Below are 9,385 nucleotides of genomic sequence, written 5' to 3'. Positions count from 1 at the left end.
ATCCGTACTATGAGGGTACCCTATATGCAATATTTTGCCAAAAAATGACTAAGTTCAAAAGCTGGTATTTTTTTCATTAATTATCAGAAATCTAAATCCTAGCAATATGCACACCTCTGATATATGTACAATTGATCTGCAAAAGAACAACTTCCTATCTTGAAAACTATAGGATGAGTTATCCGTACAATGAGGGTACCCTTTATGCAATATTTTGCCAAAAAATGACTAAGTTCAAAATCTGGTATTTTTTCATAAATAATCAGAAATCAAAATCCTAGCAATATGCACACCTCTGATATATGTACAATTGATCTGCAAAAGAACAACTTCCTATCTTGAAAACTGTAGGAGGAGTTATCCGTACAATGAGGGTACCCTTTTGGCAGCCGCCCGCCCGGCCGTCCGCCCGCCATTTTCACCATTTTAATAACCGGATTTTTCCGTTGGAATACCCGGTTAAAAATGATCCACTACCAATGAAATTACGTCCACATGAAGCAGGAAAATTTTTAGCTATCAACGAACATTGAACCCCACGAATATAAATGATTCTACAGTACTTGAAATTGTAATGTCATCGATTACAGCCGACAATATCAATCTAATTACTTTTTTTTTAGTTTTTAATCTTTTAGTGTTGTTAATAATATAATTCATAAAACAAAATTGATATCTCCATTTTTTACGATTTGCCACCAACACTTTAGAGGACTGGATGGTCGTGACCATTTTTATACGGTATTGGTCTCTTTTAGAACATCTTTATTATGAAATATTCATATAGAAATACTCATATCTTATCGTCAAAGTTTATGGTGTTTATTCTTTAATAATAATTCATAAATAAAAAATTCACGTCTTTCATTTTTTTTTTAAAGATCTGATTGCTCATGTTGACCATTGAGCCTTCTTAAAATGTAATTAAATATTAGTTCAACTGTGAATATGATTAGATATTTATTCTGTGTTTCATATTTCTGTGCAGACTTTTTAATTATCTAAATTAACATGTTTTTATAAATGAGTAGAGCTAACTTATGGTTGACCACAAATGAGAGAAATTAAAAGACATATACCCGCATTTTGTGTTTATCTTTCAAGAGGAAAACACAAAAGGATGTGTATGTGTCACTGAGTTTATCATTGTCGTTTTTAAAAATAATCCATAAAAGCAGCTACTGGGGTATGGCAAGCCCTATGTTTGGATAACGATTAAAAATAGTCCAAATAAGGATCTACTAAATTAAAACAATAGCAAGCTCTACATTTTAAACAATTCATAAAAATCATGAAGGGAGATTACCATGAACTTCTTTATATATTGTTGATAGTAATTTAATGGCAAAATTTTAATCAATTTTCTTTTTATGAAAATCAATAATAAAAGTATTTCATTTGTTTATTAATTTTTTTTTCCATTAAAATGTGAATGTAAACCTCTTTTTAACATATTGTATAAATTTTACAAATCGATTTGCTTTAAGAATTAATGGGGTATTTTCATTATGAATGATATAAAAAATTTAGACTTCATATTTCAATCTTAATAAAATAACATTTTAGAATTTTTAGTGCTTATTCATTATACAAATCTTAACCAACATAGAAAGCTCAATTTTTAAAATCTATGTAAAGAGTGGGTTTTTTTTGTTTGTTTTTTTTGGGGGGGGGGGGGGTGTGGAGGATTTAAGAGTAAAATCTTGACTTTGCGCCTTTAACCATTATAATTATTTTGATTTTACTGATTTTTTTAAAAATAAAATTTGAATTTATTTTATCAAATATTTTCATTAAAATATTATCCGCAATAAACAAAGAACTTTGATGGAACATTGCTTCAGTATTTGAATAAAATGTGTTTGGAGCTTGTAAATTTTCCAATTTAATTGATCCTTATTAAAACAATTTCAATTACTATCCAAAAATAAGGGTGGTCAAACATCATTAACTGCATTGTGGATTTAAGAACTGAAAAGGCAAACACGATTAGTGACACTTACATACACTTCTGTCTCTTTCAGACAGACAGAAGATATAAACTCTCTCTCTCTTATGGTCAATCAGTTGGTAGCTTGAAACAAGAGTTAAAATCTGCAAGGAAGTGCAGAGCTCTAACTGATTAACAGATTATATGTTCATGTGAACCAATATAAACATTTTAAGTGAAAATGGAATGTCATATACAATAGGCTCATGGACCATATTGCTCACCTATGTAACAATAGGTATCATTAAATTAACTTAATTAAGTCATATTACAAACTATCTGGACAATGTAGTATAATACATGCATATCATGTATAATTTCCTCTTGGATATTAGGTTACATTATCATTACTACCTTTTCCTACATCACAATGTGAACCCGTTCAAAGGCCAAAGAATAGTCCAGGCAGCAAAGTCTATATATCTTTAAGAATCAGCAATAAGCCATAATGCTGGGATGAAAGTAAAAATATATATCTTAACATTTCAGCTTTTGTGAATAATTAAAATGCTTTTTTTGTTAAATTGGATCCCCAATGTGGCCCCATTCAACTCTTCAAGATTTTGATTTGAGCAAATTCAATTTCTTTATTTAAAACTTACAAATTTTGTAGGCAAATAATTGAGTTTTAGATAAAGATGTATAAAGATTTTCCCCTAAACATTCCTATTTAAATTTTTGACCCCCCCCCCTCCCCCGACATTGTTTCACCCTTCCAATCTATTGGGGATTATGATTTAAAAAATCTTGAATGAACATTACCTATGGATACTGCTCTCAGAGAAAAAGACTTCTAGAGATTTACTCTATATATATTTCTATGTATGAGTTTGACACCCCCCCCCCCCATGTGTCCCCACCCTACCCCCTAGTGGTAATGATTTGAGGAAACTTGAATCTATATAGATACCAGTTTATTTATAGCTTACTACTATGTTGTAATACACAAGGTATCACATTAATATATTGTGGTATCTATTGTATTGTGTGGTAGCTGGCAATACTCAGGCTTCCATTGAGCGATTCCATACAATATATGCATCACAAAATATGTTTATTTTTGCTAACGTCCTGATGTATATTATCAGTAATGTAGTAAATTTTACTTACTTTTCACAATCGATTTATTAATTTCTTAAAATAAATATGTAAATATAAACAATAAATTGCTTTTTTTTGATGATTCATGCTGGTTATGAAGTTAGTGATCATTTGCAGAAAAAATTACATAATCCAGTATTGCAATGTCGCCAGATTCATATTCTGCATGAATCATCAAAGAAAACATTTTAGTGTTAAAATGATTACCCTATGTCTGATAGGTATCATTAACATTTTAATAAGAAATTTAAATAATCGATTGATATTTCATTGCATATGATAAATTTAACAATTCCAGGTAAAAATAATTGATTTATATACCCTAAATTCACCTTTAAAATTCATTGATAACATTTTTAAGTTATTATGCCTATTTCTGTTGAAGGAAATAACTTGGGCTTTGGATTTCAATTTTTTGCAAATTTTTTGGCATTATTTAAGTTTTGTTTAGTTCTTGTCTTAAAGATTGTTATGTTGTTTTTTGTATTTTATTGGCAAAGTTTCAAAGGCAGTATCTTACAGCAAACGAGATATTGATACAATAATGCTTAAGTATTATAGCAATTCTTTATGGCACAAATATGTAAGGTTTATAAATGGAGATAATGTAATTTGTGGTTTAAACATGATAAATACTACAATTAACGGAATATAAATTTTTAAGCAAATTTGATGGAATTTTAGAATTAAATTCATCCAGTCAAGTCATTAAAACAAGAGGCCCATGGGCCACATCGCTCACCTGAGAAACAATAGGTATGATAAAATCAGCTAAATGGAGTCATAATACAAACTATCTGGACAATGTACATAATACATAATACATACTTTGAATTTACACTACCTGAGAGGATGCTTCCACACAAGTTTTAGCTTTCCTAGCTGATTAGTTTCTGGGAAAAAGATTTTTAAAGATTTATTCTATATATTCCTATGTAAAACTTCGACCCCCCCCCCCCCCCATTGTGACCCCACCCTACCCCCGGGGGCCATGATTTTCACAACTTTGAATCTACACTACCCGAGGATGCTTCCACACAAGTGTCAGCTTTCCTGGCTGATTAATTTCTGAGAAGAAGATTTTTTTAAATATACTCTGTATATTCATATGTTAAAATTAGACCCCCCATTGTGGCCCCACCCTACCCCCAGGGGTCATGATTTTCACAACTTTGAATCTTCACTACCTGATGATGCTTCCACGCAAGTTTCAGCATTCCTGTCCAATTAGTGTCTGAGACTAGGATTTTTAAAGATTTACTCTTTATATATTCCTATGTAAAACTTCGACCCCCCCCCCCCCCATTGTGGCCCCTACCTACCCCCAGGGGTCATGATTTTCACAACTTTTAATCTACATTACCTGAGGATGCTTCCACACAAGTGTCAGCTTTTCTGGCTGATTAGTTTCTGAGAAGAAGATTTTTATAGATTTACTCTATATATTCCTATGTAAAATTTCGACCCCCCCCCCATTGTGGCCCCACCCTACCCCAGGGGGTCATGATTTTCACAACTTTGAATCTACACTAACGGAGAATACTTCCACACAAGTTTCAGCTTTCCTGGTCATATGGTTCATGAGAAGAAGATTTTTAAAGATTTACTCTGTATATTCCTATGTAAAATTTCGACCTACCATTGTGGTCCAACCTACCCCCGGGGGTCATGATTTTCACAACTTTGTATCTACACTACTGGAGGATGCTTTCACACAAGTTTCAGCTTTCCTGGCCGATTAGTTTCTGAGAAGAAGATTTTTAAATATTTACTCTATATATTCATGTTAAACTTTGACCCCCCATTGTGGCCCTACCTTACCCCCAGGGGTCATGATTTTCACAACTTTGAATTTACACTACCTGAGGATGCAATCAACACAAGTTTCAGCTTTCCTGGCTGATTAGTTTCTGAGAAAAAGATTTTTAAAGATTTACTCTATATAGTCATATGTTAAACTTCGACCCCCCCCCCCATTGTGGCCCCACCCTACCCCCGGGGATTATGATTTTCACAACTTTAAATCTACATTATCTGAGGATGCTTCCACACAAGTGTCAGCTTTCCTGGCCGATTAGTTTCTGAGAAGAAGATTTTTAAAGATATATATACTCTGTATATTCATATGTTAAATTTCGACCCACCATTGTGGCCCCACCCTACCCCCGGAGGTCATGATTTTCACAATTTTGAATCTACACTACCTGAGGATGCTTCCACACAAGTTTTAGCTTTGCCGGCTGATTAGTTTCGGAGAAGAAGATTTTTAAAGATTTACTCTATATAGTCATATATTAAACTTTGACACCCCATTGTGGCCCCACCCTACCCCCGGGGATCATGATTTTCACAATTTTGAATCTACACTACCTGAGGATGCTTCCACACAAGTGTCAGCTTACCTGGCTGATTAGTTTCTGAAAAGAAGATTTTTAAAGATTTAATCTATATAGTCCTATGTTAAACTTCGACCCCCCGATTGTGGCCCCACCCTACCCCCAGGGGTCATGATTTTCACAACTTTGAATCTACATTACCTGAGAATGCTTCCACAAAAGTGTCAGCTTTCCTGGCCGATTAGTTTCTTAGAAGAAGATTTTTAAAGATATACTCTATATATTCATATGTTAAACTTCAACACCCCCATTGTGGCCCCACCCTACCCCCAGGGGTCATGATGTTCAAAACTTTAAATCTACACTACCTGAGGATGCTTCCACACAAGTTTCAGCTTTCCTGGTTTTATGGTTCATGAGAAGAAGATTTTTGAAAATTTCTCGAAATTCCTAATTATCTCCCTTTACAAAAGGGCGTGGTCCTTAATTTTCACAACATTGAATCCCCTTAGGCTAAGGATGCTTTGTGTAAAAATTAAGAGGTTCAATTCATACAACAAGAGGCTCAGGGCCACATCACTCACCTGAGCAACAATAGCCTTATCAGTAATCAAATTAGCATAATAATATCAAAATCAAAATATCTTGACAATCAAGTACAGTAGATCTTGCTAAAAAAAATTAAAAATCCATGGATTTTTATCCACATAATTTTATGGTATATACCAAGCCCCTTTTGTTGTTGTACCCGTAAGAAGATTTTTCTCTATTCCTATATACCCACCCCCCACACTTTATCCCTGCTTTCACACAGGTTACTGGCTTTTGGACAGAAAACATTCCCAGAATATGTTTAAAGTTTTCTCTGTATATTCCTATTTAAAAGGTCATCCTCCCTTGTGGCCCCGCCCTTTCCCTGGTGACCATGATTTAAGCAACAAACTTTAATTTACATTATCTGAAGATGCTTCAACTTCAATTTGAGCTTTTCTGGCCTAATAATTTTTGAGTAGAAAATTTTCTCTATATATTCTTATGTAAAAATTCATCCCACATTGTAGCCCCACCCTACCTCCGGAACCATGATTTAAACAATTATGAATCCACTCTATCTGTAGATGCTTCCACTCAAATTTGAGCTTTTCTGGCCTATTAGTTTTTGAAAAGAAGATTTTTAAACACTTTCTCTTTATATTCCTAAGTAAAAATTCATTCCCCATTGTGCCCCCCCCCTTCCCCTGGTGTCCTTGATTATAATAATAAATAATACTTTTATTCATTTCAATTCCTGTTTGAAACAAGATTACTTATGGTATAGTTGTTTACAAATAAATTCAATCCATGTGCTAACTAAAATGCTCTCCCAAACAAACTGCATTATCATGTTTATTTATGGTAAAAAAGTCACTAGGTACCTTTATCACTTACATTTATTTTGGAAACTGTGCCTGATAACAAATAAATTAACATATCAATTTTTTTCTTCATCGATCATGGTCTGCAATTAAAATGTAGGCGATAAACTAAAATAATATTTTGTGAATTTTTTCACCTTACTGTATTTATCTCATAATCTGCCATTTCCTCATTAAGCAAATTTATACTTGCAATGAGTTGTCAATAAACGGAGGCAAAGTTGGGTTTTTTGTACACAATATTGTTCAATAAATGGAATAAAAATCTTGTAATACTTTAAAGAACTTCATATGCGCATTAAAAAGGCAGTGGAGAAAATGAATTTCTACGATTGCCAATCCAGACAATCGCTAGAAGGCTGCCAAGCATTAGCTCAATGCCTCGAAAAACAGTTTGCATCATTAAAAAAAACAACCACAACATCAGGATAGTTGAGAAACAAGTGAAAAGCTGTGAATGTGACAGCAAACTCAGTTTTCTTCTATGTAAACAGTGTCCATAATAAATTTGTTGAACTGGAATTGATAAACACTACCTATTAAAAAAGAAAAAAATACCCCATTTTTTTATTCTTCAAAGAGAAATAAGGCCAAGAAAATTAACAGTGTTTTTCTGGTTCACCGACGACTCTTATAGCGGACCCTAAGAACCCGGCAGTCAATAATTATGGTTTAAATACGCATAATTTGCCAAACTTAATACATTCTTTTACTAGAATATTTATTTGTTAGAAAGTGAGGTACATTAAACACTCCGAAGCGCTTATGACACGTTTTTGTTCCAGGTGAAGCAACTTACCATTATGAAATAAAACGTATACTTGAAACTAAAAATGTTGTGCTTTACGGGTCCTCAACACACTGCATACAAGCTCATTCTTCTACATTACTTAAAGATATGGATTTCTAGCATGCGTTCAACTTGAAAATGACTGAAACAATTCAAATTTTTGGGAAAAAATCTACTTTTTAACATTTTACCCCTGTTCATGAAAATAAAAGTCCCTGCAGTATTTAAACTTGGGACCTGCAGGTTGATAAGCATGACTTGGATACATGTTAAAAATTCATTTAATGAACAAGATGTAATTATAATCAGGGCAATTGTAAAGTATCCCAAACAAACAAGCCATCATTGGGGGTAGGGATCACCAACATGGGTCAAACTTTACAGAAAACCAAAGGCCTGAGCGGTGCATCGCATTGAAGATAGCTAAAACATCACTACAAGTTGTTAAATATCGCCATTCTACATGGGGAAGGTGGCGTGCTTTTCCTCATTCAGTTGGACATTGTCTTATTCGTTTTATTAAGTGATAAAATATGAAATCTGTTCCTAGCTATAGGAACACAGCCACTTACTCTCATTTTAATATAAATATTTTATATAATAAATTATTACTTTTTTTTACCTCTGATATTCGAACAATTAACGTCGCCACTTTTAAATTGAAGTACGAAATGATCTTATGCAAAATATTTCATCGGTTGACTGGTCCTCTGTCCCTATCATACGTATATCGCATTGCAGGCATTGCCAGTCTATCTCATCTGTGTATTAATCTTTAATTAATCTAATTCAAATACCGAATATATGTTCCTGGTTGAAAATAGGTAACAATCAGAACAGCACTATATATTTATCAACGCATTGATACTTAGTTCTATGACGCCACTTGTATATAAGCCGAGAGAAGTGAGCTGACAGCAATGAGGTTACATCGCTGATAGCGATGCGCCTCAAAAAGAGTAATACTTAAATATTTTCATTTGTGAAACTTTATGAGGTTCCCAAGGAGTCATTTACTGTATATCACGTGAACCGACATGACCAAAGGAACAAGAATAAACATGGTTTAGGGGTGCGGATCTCAAATGTTTTCAAGATATTTGGAAATTGTCTGTTCAACAGGTGTCAAGACTACCCCCGGGGCCCAAGACCTAGATACCATTTGATGCCTCTTAACACTAGGATTAAGAATATATATGGTTTAGGGGTAGGGATCTCAACCGTTTTCAAAATATTTGGGCATTTCCTGTTTAAGGGGGGTCAGGACTACCCCCAAGGCCTATGACCAACATACCACTTGATGCCCCTTAACACAAAGAACAATAATATATATGGTTTAGGGGTGGGGATCTCAACCATTTTCAAAATATTTCGGCACTTCCTGTTTGGGGGGGTCAGGACTACCCCTGGGGCCCTTGACCTACATACCAATTGATGCCCCTTATAACAAGGATTAAGAATATATATGGTTTAGGGGTGGGCATCTCAACCGTTTTCAAACTAGAACTGTCCTAATGGGACTAATACCCCCGCAAGGCTAATTTCAAATGAAACAAATAATTGAATTGAATAATAAAGGTTTGGAACACATACAAATAAAAAGAAAATCTAGAATTGTAAAAAAAAAATTAACAAAGAAAAAGTAAAATCAAAATTGTCAGAATTTCACTGTAAATAACTATGTATGACAGTAATACATTTACAAATTTATGCATCTGATGATATTCTTTTTTTATTTGTTTTAAACAAAAAC

Source organism: Magallana gigas, chromosome 1 (assembly GCF_963853765.1).
Source record: "Magallana gigas chromosome 1, xbMagGiga1.1, whole genome shotgun sequence".
Taxonomy (NCBI): domain Eukaryota; kingdom Metazoa; phylum Mollusca; class Bivalvia; order Ostreida; family Ostreidae; genus Magallana; species Magallana gigas.
This window is presented reverse-complemented; position numbering follows the sequence as displayed.